The 17122-nt window shown below is 45.0% G+C and overlaps 1 pseudogene; it reads right to left on the bottom strand.

The window, feature by feature from the left end:
* Positions 1–452: 452 nt before the first annotated feature.
* On the bottom strand, positions 453–2139 carry LOC102277549 (hydroxyacyl-coenzyme A dehydrogenase, mitochondrial pseudogene; annotated as a pseudogene).
* Positions 2140–17122: the final 14983 nt, after the last annotated feature.

Genomic DNA, 17122 nt, shown 5'->3' with positions numbered 1-17122 from the left:
CACCAACTCCCGGAGTTCACTCAGACTCACGTCCATCGAGTCAGTGATGCCATCCAGCCATCTCATCCTCTTTCGTCCCCTTCTCCTCCTGCCCCCAGTCCCTCCCAGCATCAGAGTCTTTTCCAATGACTCAACTCTTCCCATGATGTGGCCAAAGTACTGAAGTTTCAGCTTTAGCATCATTCCTTCCCAAGAAATCCCAGGGTTGATCTCCTTCAGAATGGACTGGTTGGATCTCCTTGCAGTCCAAGGGACTCTCAAGAGTCTTCTCCAACACCACAGTTCAAAAGCATCTTCAGCGCTCAGCCTTCTTCACAGCCCAATTCTCACATCCATACATGACCGCAGGAAAAACCATAGCCTTGACTTGATGAACCTTTGTTGGCAAAGTAATGTCTCAGCTTTTTTTTTTTTTTTAAAAACTGCATTTTATTAGAGTCAATTTGCAGCAATGATTTCTCATGGGAAAAAAAAGAGAGACAGACAATAATCATTCAGATTTCGGATTTGAACAAAACATCTTCCTGCACTTGGAGATCTTCCCACTAATCCAGCAGCAACATCTCAATGATGAGTTGAATCAAGACATGATACCTGACATCATGCCCAAAGGAGGGTAAGGCTTGAGGCTGCAGGCAGGAGATAACCCGGTAAAGGCAAGAGGCAGGTGCTGCCTCGCAGCCTCCACAGACACAACACAGTGTCAGTGGCTGGAGACTTTCCCATGCGCTAACAATGGACACAGGATGCTCTCGCTATAAGTAAACGAATTCAGGTTCTGGCAACTCTTCATGAGAACAACAGGTTCAAAAGAAATGTCTGCTCCAAGGCACCAAGGGTGTAAAGCTTTTTAGAAGATACACAGAAATGAACAGACTGAAAAAGGGAAAGGGAATTAGCTTCTCAGTGGAGGAATCTGCCATTACTCTAACTCTTGTAAATGATTAATTCAGATAGATTACAATCAAAACGTACATCGAACAGATCGTGCTGTGGGAGGGAACATCTGACCAAAGACCATTCCTGCGGGCACTTGGGGAGCTGCTGGTATGTGCTTACGGGGCTTCGTCCTCGAGCCAGGGAAGCTGCTCACTTGTATTTGTAAAATCCTTCTCCAGATTTCTTGCCAAAGTTTTTCTCCGCTACCAGCTTATTCAGGGATGGGCAGGGCTGAAACAGGGGGTTCTTTGAGTCCATTTCATGCCAACCATGTAGGATGAACTTCGTAGTATCCAGCCCAACATAATCGAGAAGCTCAAACGGACCCATGGGGTAGCCAGCGCCCAGCTTCATTGCCGTGTCGATGTCCTCCTTGGATGCTTCACCTCGCTCACACAGCCTGACTGCTTCCATGAGGTATGGCACCAGAAGACGGTTCACGATAAACCCAGGCGTGTCCTTGCAAGCAACAGGATGCTTCCCCAGGGCTCTGCTGAAGTCTAGCAGAGATTCAAACGTCTTCTGGCTGGTCATTGGTGTTTTAATGACCTCCACAAGCTTCATCAAAGGCACTGGGTTGAAGAAATGGAGCCCGGCGAATCGGTCCTGTCTGGTGGTGGAATTGGCTAGGCTTGTGATCTGCAAAGAGGAAGTGTTGCTGGCAAAGATTGTGTGTTCGGCGGCAAACTTGTCCAGCCTCTTGAACAGCTCGTTCTTCATCTGCAGATTCTCTACGATGGCCTCCACCACCAAGTCTGTGCTGTGGACCACAGATGCTGCATCCGTGCTGGTCGATATGCTGCTCAGGGTCTTCGCCACAAACTCATCAGCGCCCTTGGGGTTTTCTGCAAACTTCTTCTTGGCCACTTTCCGAAGACTTTCCTCAATTCCCTTTCTAGATTTTTCCAGGATGTCCTCTGTTTGGTCCACCAACACTACTGTGTGGCCAGTTGCTGCAGCAACCTGGGCAATGCCGGCGCCCATCAGCCCACCGCCGATGACCGTCACGTGCTTGACGAGGATTTTTTTCGCCGAGGCCTCGGCGCTGGAGGAGGAGGACATGGAGCGCACGAACTGCCTGGTTACGAAAGCCATGGAGCAGATGGCGAAAGCAGCGACAGGCACAAGACCTGGCTAAGTAGCAACCTGCACGGAGCCCAAGAAACAGCAGCGACCCGACGTCAGGGGGCGGAGGCCCAGGCGCCCTGTCTCAGCTTTTGAATATGCTATCTAGGTTGGTCATAACTTTCTTTCCAAGGAGTAAGCATCTTTTAATTTCATGGCTGTAATCACCATCTCCAGTGATTTTGGATCCCCCCAAAATAAAGTCTGACACTGTTTCCACTGTTTCCCCATTTATTTCCCATGAAGTGGTGGGACCGGATGCCATGATCTTTGTTTTCTGAATGTTGGGCTTTAAGCCAACTTTTTCACTCTCCACTTTCACTTTCATCTAGAGGCTTTTTAGTTCCTCCTCACTTTCTGTCATGAGGGTGGTGTCATCTGCATATCTGAGGTGATTGATATTTCTCCCAGCAATCTTGATTCCAGCTTGTGTTTCTTCCAGTCCAGCGTTTCTCATGAGGTACTCTGCATAGAAGTTAAATAAGCAGGGTGACAATATACAGCCTTGCTATGCTATGCTATGCTAAGTCACTTCAGTTGTGTCCAACTCTCTGTGACCCCATAGACGGCAGCCCACCAGGCTCCCCCGTCCCTGGGATTCTCCAGGCAAGAACACCGGAGTGGGTTGCCATTTCCTTCTCCAATGCATGAAAGTGAAAAGAGAAAGTGAAGTCGCTCAGTCGTGTCTGACTCTTAGCGACCCCATGGACTGCAGCCTACCAGGCTCCTCCATCCATGGGATTTTCCAGGCAAGAGTACTAGAGTGGGGTGCCATTGCCCTCTCCTGGATACAGCCTTGACAAACTCCTTTTCCTATTTGCAACCAGTCTGTTGTTCCATGTCCAGTTCTAATTGTTGCTTCCTGACCTGCATACAGATTTCTCAAGAGGCAGGTCAGGTGGTCTGGTATTCCCATCTCTTGAAGAATTTTCCAGTTTATTGTGATCCACACAGTCAAAGGCTTTGGCATAGTCAATAAAGCAGAAATAGATGTTTTTCTGGAACTCTCTTGCTTTTTCCATGATCCAGTGGATGTTGGCAATTTGATCTCTGGTTCCTCTGCCTCTTCTAAAACCAGCTTGAACATCAGGAAGTTCACGGTTCACATATTGCTGAAGCCTGGCTTGGAGAATTTTGAGCATTACTTTACTAGCATGTGAGATGAGTGCAAAGGTACCTCACCCTGAAGCCTGTGCTCTGCAACAAGAGAAGCCAGCGTGATGAGAAGCTCGTGCACTGCAGTTGGAGAATAGACCCCAGTCACCATGGCTAGAGAAAAGCCCAGGCAGCAATGAAGACCCAGCACAGCCAGAGATAAATAATAAAAAAAAATGAAATTTTAAAATTACTCAAGCCGATAGAAGTCAGTTGATGAGGAAGACTGTGAAGAACAGAGGACCAGAAAGAGGTTAGGAATGCGGTGGGTGTGTTTAAGTTTCCAAAGGCCAATCAGGGGTGCCCTCTCTGCTCTTGTGAGTTTAGGACAGAGACTGGAAGAGAGTTCATCGCATTTCTAAAATTGCAGAACGAGGAAAGTGAATCTTTATGAAATCTCTGCAGGGGTGATGCTTTTCTAAACTCTGATGGCAGAAACAGATAAGTAGACATTCCTTTGTGGTGTTTAAAAAATTCTGAAAAACCCAGCCCCTTAAAACATTGTAGAAGATTACATGCAAGGCAATGGGTGCTGGGGTGTATGCCTTTGTGTGTGACTTAGAAGCTCACCTGAGAGGGGGTCTTAGGAAGAACATGAGAAAGAGGGAAGGAGGGGCACTGCAGAGAAAGAAGAGCATCATGATGGGATCTTTGGGAGGTCCCCTCCTGCACCCCATTTCAGAGCCCTGATCACCAGCCCCAGGGCCAGCCGTCACAGCCCCCACACCCTCCTGTCTCTGATTGGAGTCTGGGAGGTTAAATGAGTCATTTCTCTTTGCAGGTGCTGTGATCAGGTGCTCTTGTTCTATATATAAAACTCCGGTGCTCCTGTGCGGATATCCAGAAAGCTCGATTAATCCCAAACATCCTTTCCCACAGAGATGTCCCAAAATAAAATCTTCAGCACATGTAGAGTGGCTTAACTGTTTCCTTGATTGAATGACTGAATTTAAGTTTATGAAGGGTTTTTTGTGAGGAGGATACTGAACTTTATTCCCCAAGTTCACAGGCAGCTGAGGAAGAAGACAGGTGCTCACGTTTAAGCTGGGGAGTTTGTGGCTGGACAAAAAGAAGAACTTAACCCACTGAGGACCGAAATGGAAGAACCGGCTGCATGGAGCAGTTAGGGAAGTTCCATCTACAGATGTACAAGGAGAAAAGAGATGTGTCAGCTGTCTCATTGACACTTGTCGATAGAGCAGAAAATAGACTCTATCATATTCATCTTGAAGTCTAGATATCTAGCTTAGTGCCTGATACATGGTAGACAAGCCTGCCTGAAAAACATATTTAAAAAAGGGACTAGGGGAATGAACTGGTGAAATGGTGCCAGTGATGCAGCAGATACGGGCAATAATAAGATGAGATGATTCTCTGAAGCATCTGCCTCAGTGCTCTAGGGCCACAGTAACACCGCATAACAAACAATTCCAAAGCCTTAGGGAGGGTAGGGCGGTACACATTTAATTCTGCTTATGATGAGTTTGAGCAAATTCCAGGAGATAGTGAAGGACAGGGAAGCCCAGCATGTTACAGTTTATGGGGTCACAGAGTCGGACACGACTTCGCGATGGAACAACAATGAATTAATGCATTAGCTGAGCGGCACGACTGGTTCTGCCTTGGACCTTCCTGTCTCTGCTGGGACAACCTTTGCTCTGTAAAGTCAGCCAATCCGCCATCCTCCATGCTTGTGTTCATGGTGGACTCAAGGGCCCGAGAGAGCAGAAGTAAGAACCCATTTCTTCTGCCACATTCCTGACCAAAGGAAGTAGAAATCTAGTCCAGATTTAGGGTGTTTGGAAATAGACAGGACTTCTTAATGGGAAAGTTATATTGCAAACCTTGGATGGTGGGGGGGAGGCTTAAAAAAATGCGGACTTTTTTGCAGTCATACTTAGCACCTCCTATCTAGTCATTCTCTTCTTTAAAAAAAAAAAAAGGTAAAATTTAAAATGCTACCATAACAAATTTTAAAAGTAATAGGGCATATATAAATATGTAACTACATTGAGTTAAAAAGAAAAATTGATGTAGGAGGTGGTATAGACTGTGCCTTAAAAGATAAATGTGTTTGGCAAAGTTGAGATGAGTCAGAGACATAGCCGACAGAGGAATAAGCAGGGACGTAGGCACAAAGGTAGGAGGGAACATGAGGTACTTGGAGGTGGAGAGAAATAGGGTTCAGAGCAACAGCATATAGGGCATCAATGGTGGGAAGAGGAGCTAGTTAGTATCAGGCTGTACTATGCAGATATCTGGCTTATTTACATTTACTTGCTTACAGGTCATCTTTCCTACTGGAGTGTAAGCTCCATGAAAGCAGAAATTTTGATTTCCCCAGCTTAGAGCTCTGTCCAGCACATAGCAGGGCTCAGAAAGTACTCGTTGATTGAATGGATGGAGAAGAGCCTTGTCAGCCTTGTGGGGGGAGTTGGACTTTACCCCAGGAGTAGTGGGAAGGGATCAATTTTTGATAAGCAGTGAAGACTGTGAGAAGATTTGAGTTTCAGGAGGACAGTCTGATGCTAGAAGAAATGAAGACGGATGGAGTTTGGAGTTTGGAGCATGGAGTCATGGTGACGTTGCTAGAGGCAAGGGCAGCAAGAAACTGGGTCAGAGTTTCACAAAAGAAAGGGCTGCAGACAGATCCCAGCTTTCCGGTGTGGGCCTAACAGCTGAAGGGATAGCATGAAAGTGAAGGTGTTAGCCACTCAGTTGTGCCTGACTCTTTGCACTCCCATGGACTATAGGTCTCCAGGCTCCTCTGTCCATGGCATTCACTAGATAAGAATACTAGCTGGGTAACCATTCCTTTCTCCAGGGGATCTTCCTGATTCAGGGATGGAATCCAGGTTTCCTGCATTGCAGGTGGATTCTTTACCTCCTGAGCAGCCATTGCTGATCTACTCAAGATTTTATGAGAAACTCAGTGAGAGCTGTTGATTTTTTCCCTTTGTTAAATACTTATCGTTCAATGTTCAGTTTTCATCTGGTATGATCTGGAAACTGCTGCAATACATGATTTTTATTCCTCAATCTGCACAGATTTTGATGTGTGTGTGTGTATTTTCTGTGTTAATGGTGAGCCTTATAAGCTGAATGCATGGGTATTAGAGCGTTGAAGTCAAAATGATTGCATTCACGTCCTGGCTTTTCTACATGTTAGCTGTGTGACTAATGTGCTTTACCTCCAGCTTCTTCTTCCTCATTTATGAAACAGGGCTAATTGAACACATCCTATCGACTTCAGAGGCTCATTAAAATAATCACATGGGATCCTGTAGGGAAAACACCCAGTATTTATTAAATACCAGTTACTCTGCTAAGCACTTGACAAGCATGTTCTAATTTAATCCCTATAACTGTCTAATTTAATCCCTATAACTAGAGTGCTATTATTATAGTACTATCCCCAATCTACAGATTACATGACTGAGGCTGAGATCCGTTAAACTTAGTTCTGTTTCGTACACTGTAATGTGCTATTTAAAAATGTTACTATGACTGCTACCTTTTGCTTTAGGAAGAAAACATAATGAATTTTCCATATGCAGATCCCACTTCTGAGGTTTGAGTGACTGTGCAAATAGCTGAACAAAATAAAACAAATAACAAAGTCAGGATAAGTCCATTATCAGGTCTTGGAGCAAGAGAAAGAGTGAAACGGGAGAGTTCAGCGAAGACATCTGTTCACAGCTGCTGCAACGGAGACGATTACTTGCAGAGAGACAGATCATGGCCCTAGATTGCTTACCCATCACCTGCAACCTTGGGGCAGCCAGGCTGGGCTGGAATGTGATCTGTAGCTTCTCTCTATCCCTCCTTAAAATTGCTGCCAGGAGAGCCTGGAAGCCCCTGGAGCATAAAGGGGGGAATCCTGCTCTCTGTGTTCTCCCTCTAATGATACATGATCCCACAAGGATCTTACGTCAAGCCCCAGAGAGAATGATAAGGACTCATACTGTCTTCCTTGTGTATTAGTTATAGTTCTCAAAGAAACAGAACCAATACGATGAATGAAAAGTAAAACTGTTAATGGCTCAGTCATGTCCAACTCTTTGGGACGCTATGGACTGTAGCCCGCCAGGCTCCTCTGTCCTTGGAATTCTCCAGGCAAGAATACTGGAGTGAGTTGCCATTTCCTTCTCCAAGGGATCTTCCTGACCCATGAATGGAACATGTGTCTCCTGCATTGCACACAGATTCTTTACAATCTAAGCCACCAGGGAACCCATATGATATAAACAGCTAGAGAGAGAGAGAGATGATTTTAAGGAATTCAGTTCAGTTCAGTTCAGTCGCTCAGTTGTGTCTGACTCTTTGCAACCCCATGAATTGCAGCACGCCAGGCCTCCCTGTCCATCACCAACTCCCGGAGTTCACTCAGACTCACGTCCATCGAGTCAGTGATGCCATCCAGCCATCTTATCCTCTGTCATCCCCTTCTCCTCCTGCGCCCAATCCCTCTCAGCATCAGAGTCTTTTCCAATGAGTCAACTCTTCGCATGATGTGGCCAAAGTACTAGAGTTTCAGCTTTAGCATCATTCCTTCCAAAGAAATCCCAGGGCTGATCTCCTTCAGAATGGACTGGTTGGATGTCCTTGCAGTCCAAGGGACTCTGAAGAGTCTTCTCCAACATCACAGTTCAAAAGCATCAGTTCTTCAGCGCTCAGCTTTCTTCACAATCCAACTCTGACATCCATACATGCCCACAGGAAAAACCATAACCTTGACTAGACAGACCTTTGTTGGCAAAGTAATGTCTCTGCTTTTGAATATGCTATCTAGGGTCATAACTTTTCTTCCAAGGAGTAAGCGTCTTTTAATTTCATGGCTGCAGTCACCATCTGTAGTGATTTTGGAGCCCCCAAAAATAAAGTCTGCCACTGTTTCCACTGTTTCCCCATCTATTTCCCATGAAGTGATGGGACCAGATGCCATGATCTTTGTTTTCTGAATGTTGAACTTTAAGCCAACTTTTTTACTCTCCTCTTTCACCTTCATCAAGAGGCTCTTTAGCTCCTCTGCACTTTCTGCCATAAGGGTGGTGTCATCTGCATATCTGAGGTTATTTAAGGAATTAGCTCATGTGATTATGGAGATTAGCAAGTCCCACATCTGGAGGGTGAGCCATCAGGCTGAAGACCCAGGGAGCTTCCAGTGCTACAGTTCAAGTCTGATGGATGCTGCTGGTGGAATTTCCTCTAGCTCAAGGAAGGTGAGTCTTTCTGTTTAGGCCTTCAACTGAGCAGATGAGGCTCACCCACATTGTGGAGGACCATCTGGTTTACCCACTGATTTAAATGTTAACTCATTCAAAAAACATCCTCATAGAAACAACCAGAATAATATTTGACCAAATATCTGGACACTAAGGGCCAGTCAAGCTGACATGTAAAATGAACCATCACACCCGGCTTTCAAACGGAATCCACAGTTGCCACAGCGCAGTTGCTGAAAGACCGTTAGGTGTCAGGCTTCTGACTGGGTCAGAGCAGGACTCATGGGTGGGAATGTCAACAACAGTCAATCGGCTCTCTAGAGGCTTCTCACCCTAGATCCTGGTCGGGGTGGAGCTTGGTTAGGGCCATGCAGAGTCCTGGCCTAGGTGACAACAAGGCTTCACATCAACTGGCTCTCTGACTTGAGTCTCCCTGCCCAAGCCCGTTTATTCCTCCTTCACATCCTGCTGGAAATTTTGGGCTAAAAGGTGAGTCTTCCATGTACATGTCATGTTACTACCCTTCATGAGGACCCGGTACACGCTACAAAGTCTGCCCTAGCCCCACATCCCTCTCCAGCCTCCTCTCTGCCCTCATCCCCACCAGGCACCCTAGGAAATCCTGATGCATGGCGGCACCTGGCTGTTGTTCTTGTTGTTTCCTCTGCTGAGACTGGCTTTGGTTGCTTGGCAAGAACCTCCCCCAGTTCAGGGCTCACCCTAAGTGTTCTTTATTTCAAAATCTTCTCAAATTTCTCCAGTCACCCTCCTCTGAACATACAATGGACTAGCTTTCTCCATTTTTTTAACTTTTAATTTTCTATTGGGGTATAGAAAAGCAGAGATATTACTTTGCCAAAAAGGTCCGTCTAGTCAAAGCTATGATTTTTGCAGTAGTCATGTGTGGATATGAAAGTTGGACTCTAAAGAAAGCTGAATGCTGAAGAATTGACACTTTTGAACTGTGGTGTTGGAGAAGATTCTTGAGAGTCCCTTGGACTGCAAGGAGATCCAACCAGTCCATCCTAAAGGAGATCAGTCCTGAATATTCATTGGAAGGACTGATGCTGAAGCTAAAACTCCAATAATTGGCCACCTGATGTGAAGAACTGACTCACTGGAAAAGACCCTGATGCTGGGAAAGATTAGGGCAGGAGGATAAGGGGATGACAGAGGATGAGATGGTTGGATGGCATCACCGACTCGATGGACGTGAATTTGAGCAAGCTCTAGGAGTTGGTGATAGACAGGGAAGCCTATTGTGCTGCAGTCTATGGGGTCTCAAAGAGTCCGACACAACTGAGCAATTGAACTGAACTGAACTGATAGCCAATTAGCAATATTGTGATCGTTTCAGGTGGACAGCAGAGGAGCTCAGCCATACATATACATGTATCCATTCTCCTCCAAGCTTCCTTCCCATCCAGGCTGCCACATAGCGTCGAACAGAGTTCCCTGTACCACACAGTCGGTCCTTGTTGGTTATCCATTTTAAATAGCAGTGTGTACACGTCAATCCCAAGCTCCCTCCCGTTTATAGAATCCATGACACTGTGCAGCATTCACACATTTGTTGTTGCGTCTGTCCTACCTGCTGACTGAGAATTACCCTTGTCACCGAAATGGTGCTCAGCATTTGTATACTAAATGCAGAATGAAAGGATGGGCAGGAATGAGTGGCGTCCAGGGTTACTGCACTTAAGGCAATAGCGCTGGGAGCTGAACTTGCATTTGTTTAACTGCAGAACCTTAAAACAATCCCTCCACAAGGATCGTCTGAAGATGGTGCTGGGATGGCTATATCTGAATCTCCAGGGCAGGTGTTTGGTAAAAATACAGGTTCCCAGGAGCCTCCCACATCCAATAAATTGGACCACTTGGAGGACTGAGTTAGAAGGCAAAGAAAAGGTGTTAGAATGCCTGCTTGTTTGTTTGTTTTTATAATCCCTCTCGGACTTGTCCCTCTAGGAATTTGTCCTCGGAAATAACGCACAGATGCACATGGACAAGGTCCATAGACACTCTTGCAATTTTATTTAAGATAAAAAAAATTAGAAGCAACCTACATTTTCATTGAAAAAGGGGGAATGGTGGCCAAATTAATTATGTTATATATGTATATGTATATATATATCCTCTGGAATACCAGGGAGCCATCACAAGAGAATGAGTACAATGAACCTCCTTAAAAGGATCTCTGAGACACATTTAACTGAAAAAGGCAGGTCAGGGAGGAAACGTGTGTTACAATCTTTTTTCTCTTAAAACTAATAAAAAAAAAAAAGTCTGACACATAGGTAGCTCTTATTCACTTTTGTAAGTGCATAAATACATTAGTAAAAGTGTGGAAAAATATACACCATCTTGTTAACAGTGATTTCCTCTGTAACTTGAAGATAAAATGATTTAAAGTCAATATCAGAATGAAAAGCTTCCCAGGCATGAGGGAATATTTTGGAGTGACAGAAATGCCACACTTGGATTGTATGTACAAATTTACTAAAAATTATAGAATTGTGCTCTTAACAGGAGTACATTTTATGATATGTAAATTATACCACAATAAAAGTTGTTTTAAAAACAAGTTTCCCAGGTGATTTTGATGTGCATTTAATTTGGGGAAGCCCCAGCTATAAAATGCCTTTTCTTTTTCCTGAACCCTATCTTCCTTTCTTATATGAATATGTTTACCTTTCCTTGGGAAGGGTGATAAAATCAAGAACACAATAAAAATCAAAACATCATAAATACTGCCACAGAATTTCTGCCACTTTGCATATTTGAGGAATAGTGAAGTGAAAGCCCACCAGAATTAGAATCCCTGAGAGAATTCCTACTCTTCTCAAATTCAAGTTCAACAGAAGGTCTGACCTTGAACTTTACCACTGAAGTCTATGGCTAATCACCGCTCTTGAAAAAACCGTGCCCACAGGGCTGCATTTTGAAACATGGGACTTAATAATACTCACCTCAGAAGGCTGTGTAAGGTAAAATGAAAGAACTTTGCATTTGATAGGAATCTACTGTACTCTGTATACCTGGCCTGCCCTGGTTCCCAGTCAAGACAGCTGACGTGTGGCTGATTCATGTTGACATGTGGGAAAAAAAAAATCCCAATATAGTAAAGTAATTATCCTCCAAGTAAAATAAATACATTCATTTTTAAAAAAAGAAAGCCGATACTGGGATTTTCAACTCCAGACCTCAGTGTCTGGATCAGGGTGAGATTTGGCACATTAGTAGTTGATGTAGAATTGGCAAGCGCCTGGGTGGGGGGCTTCCCAGGTGGCCCTGGTGGTAAAGAATCTCCCTGCCAATGCAGGAGACTCAAGAGACTCGGTTTGATCCCTGGGTTGGGAAGATCCCCTGGAGGAGAGCGTGGCAACCCATTCCAGTGTTCTTGCCTGGAGAATCCCCATGGACAGGGGAGCCTGGCAGGCTGCAGTCCATGGGGTTGTAAAGGGTCAAACACGACTGAGCACACACAGCAGCAGCAAGAGCCTGGGTGAGTAAGATTTAACTGCCAAGACCCATGCTGACTCAATGAACTAGTAAAACCTTCTTTCTAGTAGTGTCTTCTTTCTGGGGACCTAACTACGGAGAGAAGCGATTCATCGCCCTCACAGTGGAGCACAAGACCGGGGAAGGGTGGACCAGCCTTTCAGCCATGTTCCTGTCATCAGTTGGCCCAGGGGAGCATTTCCCATTGTTGAGCAGTGTTCCAGCCTCCACATGGCCTGGCTGAGCACCTCATCCCTGTTCTTCATTTCCTGTGTACTTCATGCGAAGCTCCTCTTTCTGGAAACCTAATGAGACTCTGCACCTTGCAGGCAAGGTGGCCTCAGTCACCCAGCCCAAGAAATGGCCCATGACGTGTGTCTGTGCTTGGTGATGTCCAACTCTTTGCGACCCTATGGACTGTAGCCTGCCAGGCTCCTCTGTCCATGGGATTGCCAAGGCAAGAATATGGAAGTGGGTTGCCATTTCCTTCTCCAGAGGATCTTCCCCACCCACGGATTGAATCTGCATCTCTTGCCTCTGCTGCATTGGCAGGCAGGTTCCTTACCAACTGTGCCACCTGGGAAGCCCACGTGCCCAGGAAGGGTGCTCACTAATGCTGGCACTCTATCACTCACGCTGCCCTCTCTGTGCACCAGGCTGTTTCACACACGCCACACACATCAACTCCTTGACTCCTCCCTGCCCATCTGAAGTGGGTGCAATTTTATCATCATTCCTATTTCAGAGATAAGGAAACTGAGACATCATTAGGTGGCTTACACAGTTAAGAGATGGGGCTGGGGTTAGAACGCCTCCCTTCACCACCATTTTTTGCCATGCCATTTTGCTCTCCATCAACAATAGTTCCCTTTTCCCTTCTAGTTTTACTTTATAACACAATCCTTAAGAGTCTTATGAGGTCAAACTAGGTCACTGATTCATCTTTCTATTTACCTTCAAGCCCAATGACTCAAGAACCTTCACCATCGCAGATTCTGCCTTTTTCCTGCTCTCTCTTTCCCCTTGATATTTGCATAACAGAACAGCTCACATTTTTGGTGCTTTAACTCAAGGGAGCTAAATGTGCTCAGCAGTACAAAGAGGCATAAAATAGAAGGGAAAGTATAGACAGAGGATAACTTCAGTATCTGACCTATTTTCTTTTTGGTGTTGGAGACAGGTATTCCTTTCAAAGTACAAAGTGTAACTTGAGGGACCATGGAAACTTTAATCACTCTGGTACAATTTTTCTTCCAGTAGAAAATGTTTTCTTTACCTTGAACATGAACTTTTAATTTTTTTTAATGTAAATGTCCTTGAAAAAGAAATGCACGTGACAATGTGAAAGAGTTTGTTTTTAGCACAAGGACCTTGGTATCTGGTCTCCGTTCTGCCATTTTCTGGTTGAGTGGCTTTGGGTTTGTCTTATGAATTCTCTGAGCTTCTGATTCTTCATCTGTAAGATGCTTTCCTTGTGGGACTGAGAGAATGAGGCTCCAGGAGCATGATATTCCACCCACAGGATTGGACACCACGAGATGGAGTCTTTTATTGCAAGCAGGAGTCATCCTATGTTCCTGGGCTTTATTTTTACACTTAACTATACCTTACCATCAGAAGCCAAGAAAACTCTATTTGGGAGAGTAGGGGGAAATTTCACATTCTTTGGAGGATTGTTTACCAGGATTAAATAACAGTGAGGTAAAATAACTTTGGCAATCTAAGTTGCTCATAAATGTAATGGATTATGAGTTTAATACTAATCCTTCATTCCAAAGATAGTTTTGAGCAGAACACATGCCCAAGTCAGGGAAGGCATTATGTCTGGTATGGTTGATATTTTATTGTAGGGTTGGATGTGACAGTGGTAAGAAATGCGGGGACTTCCCTGGTGGCCCAGTGGTTAAGACTCCACATTTCCACTGCAAGGAGCACAGATTGATACCTGGTTGGGGAACTAAGATCCTGCATGTCCTGTGGCCAAAAAAAAGAAAGCAAAAATAAATTTCTTTAACTGAATACAAATGAAAATACAACATGTTAACTTGACTTTTTTCATTAAAAAATAAAAAGAAATGCTAAAGACTCAAAAGAAAAAGTGAGGGTCATCACAGGCAGATGAGGGAAGCTAGAGATACAGAGGAAAATAGACGGTAGACAAAGGTGGTTGAGAGTAGACAAGTGTAGTTGGAAGCAGACAAAGAGAGACAATGGTTGTTGTTGTTTTTACTTGCTCAGTCATGTCCGACTCTTTGTGACCCCATGGACTGTAGCCCACCAGGCTCCTCTGTCTATGGGATCTAGTCAAAAATACTGAAATGGGTTGCCATGCCCTCCTCCAGGGGACCTTCCCAACCCAGAGATCGAACCCCCATCTTCTGCATAGGCAGGTAGGTTCTTTACCACCAAGACACCTGGAAGTCTAGACAAAGCTAGTGAAGGGTAACTAGGGATAGATGAACATCGTGGGGCTTCCCCGGTGGCTCAGTGGGTAAAGAATCCACCTGTAATGCAGGAGGCATAGGAGACACCGGTTCGATCCCTAAATTGGGAAAACCCCCTGGAGGAGGGTGTGACAACTCACCCCAGAATTTTTGCCAGGAGAATCCCACGGACAGAGGAACCTGGTGGGCTACAGCCCATTGGATCACAAAGAGTCGAACGTGACTGAAGCGACTGAGCCACACATGCACAAGCATCAAGTGAGGGAGAATTTGGAATTAAACCAGGAGCGTTAGGTGGACTGGGGAGGAAATAGAGAATTGCGTCATTGAGGTCATGACCTCAGTGGAGTAATGGGAGGTTAAGAGACCAGAGGACTAGCATGTGGCTGGTGCTGTAGACTGAATGATTATGTCTATAGCTGATGATTATGTCTATTACGTCTATACAACCCCAGATTCTTGTGTTGAAACCTAACCCCCAGTGGGATAGTATTTGGAGGTGGGGCCTTTGGGAAGTGAGTCAGTCATGAGGGTGGAGTCCTCACGATTCTGATGAGTATCCATCTCTCGTCCCTCACCTCTTCCACCACATGAAGGATGCAGCAAGAGAACAGGAGCCTAGGAACCAGGAAGCGGGCTCTCACCAGACCCCAGGTCTGAGGCGTCTTGATCTTGGATTTCCCAGCCTCCAGAATGGGGGGAAGTAAATGTCATTGGAGCCACCCCCTCTGTGATATTCTGTCATGGCAGCCCAGACAGACCAGCGTCCCAGGGACCTGCACCCGAGAGCAAGGAGATTGCAAAAGCCAGAATCTATTTCTAAGCAATGTTGTATCACGTTGCTACGCTTCAAGCACCAAAAAGGCAGCTGTTTTTTTCTTTTTTCCTTTAATTTAAATATTTCATGCTGTTATTGATTGACCTACCTCTTGTCTGGGCTCTAAGAGGGAGGCAGATATGATTTGTCTATAAACAGCTATCTGAGCTTCTGGAATGATGAACTGACAGCTCCCTGCAGATGAGCCGACAGACAGGGCATGGTTATGGCTGCTTCGCCTTTTATTTTTTAAGTTTTATTGTTTAAAACATTTTTATTAGCATATAATTGCTTTACAATGTTGTGTTAGTTTCTGCTGTGGAGAAAAGTGGATCAGCTAGACGTATACATATATCCGCTCTTCTGGGGACTCTTCTCCGCTGTAGTTTATCACAGGGTATTGAGGAGAGCTCCCTGTGCTATGCAGTGCGTTCTCACTAATCATCTATTTTATACATTCGCTAAGTCACTTCAGTCGTGTCCCACTGTTTGCAGCCCTATGGGCTCTAGCCTGCCAGGCTTCTCTGTCCATGGGATTCTCCAGGAAAGAATACTGGAGTGGGTTGCCATGCCCTCCTCCAAGGGATCCTCCTGACTTCCAGGGATCAAACCTACAGCTCTTGCATCTCCTGCATTGGCAGGCAGGTTCTTTACCACTAGCACCACCTGGGAAGCTATTATTTTATACACAGTGGTGTGTTAATACATATGTCAGTCTCAATCTCCGAATTTATCCCACCTCTGCTTTCTCACCCTGGAGTCCATAGGTTTGTTCTCTACATCTACATCTTTATTTCTGCTTTGCAAATGTGTTCCTCTGTATCATTTTTCTAGATTCCAGATATAGGCATTAGTATATTTGCTTTTCTCTGACTTACTTCCCTCCGTGTGACACTCTCTAGGTCCATCCACGTCTCTGCAAATGGTACAATTTAGTTCCTTTTTATGGCCGAGTAATACTTCATTATATATATGTGCCATATCTTCTTTACCCATTCCTCTGTTGATGGACATTTAGGTTGCTTCCAAGTCCTGGCTATTCTAAATAGTGCTGCAATGAACATTGAGGTGCACATGCCTTTTGGGATTATGGTTTTCTCTGGGTATATGCCCAGGAGTGGTATTGTTGAATCATACCTTAGTTCTAACTTTAGTTTTTTAAGGAACCTCCATACTGTTCTGCGTAGAGACTGCATCAACTTACATTCCTACCAACAATGTAAGAGGGCTCCTAAAGGGGATCTACAACAGAAGACATCTCCCCGATCCTGAGGAGCCTCGGGAAGTGCAAAACCATATCTGAGAGAATAAGGCCGGGGGAGAAGGCTTCCTCTCTCTGCAAGTGTCTCGGCACTTCTGCCATGTACCTAGAATAGCCAATTTCCCACAAAAATTTAGAACAAATCATCTTAGAAGGGTTAATTTCCTGGAATTCTTGCTAAATTCTTGTTGTTGTTCAGTTGCTAAGTCATGTCCGACTCTTTGCAACCCCATGGACTGCCACACACCAGGCTCCTCTCTCCTTCACTATCCCAGAATTTTCTCAAATTCATGTCCATTGAATCTCTGATGCCATCTCATCCTCTCTCACCCTTTTCCTCCTGCCCTCAATCTTTCAGAATCAGTCCTTCCAATGAATATTCAGGGTTGATTATCTTTAGGATTGACTGGTTTGATCTCCTTGCTGCCCAAGAGACTCTCAAGAGTCTTCTCCAGCACCACCGTTCAAAAGCACCAAGATTCATGCTAAAATTAAGTCTCAAAAGCACCTTTAATAAAAGCGTAGATCTGATGACAGCACGGCCTGCTCTGAAACCTTCCTGGGCATCCCTCTGCCCATAAATAAAGTCAAATTCCCTAAAATAGTGTGACCTGACCCCAGACCACTTCTTTTGGTTTCTCTGCCACTCTTCACA

This window comes from Bos mutus, chromosome 6 (genome assembly GCF_027580195.1).
Source record: "Bos mutus isolate GX-2022 chromosome 6, NWIPB_WYAK_1.1, whole genome shotgun sequence".
Lineage (NCBI taxonomy): Eukaryota > Metazoa > Chordata > Mammalia > Artiodactyla > Bovidae > Bos > Bos mutus.
Note: the sequence above shows the minus strand (reverse complement) of the source record. Positions and strands in the feature narration are given on the sequence as shown.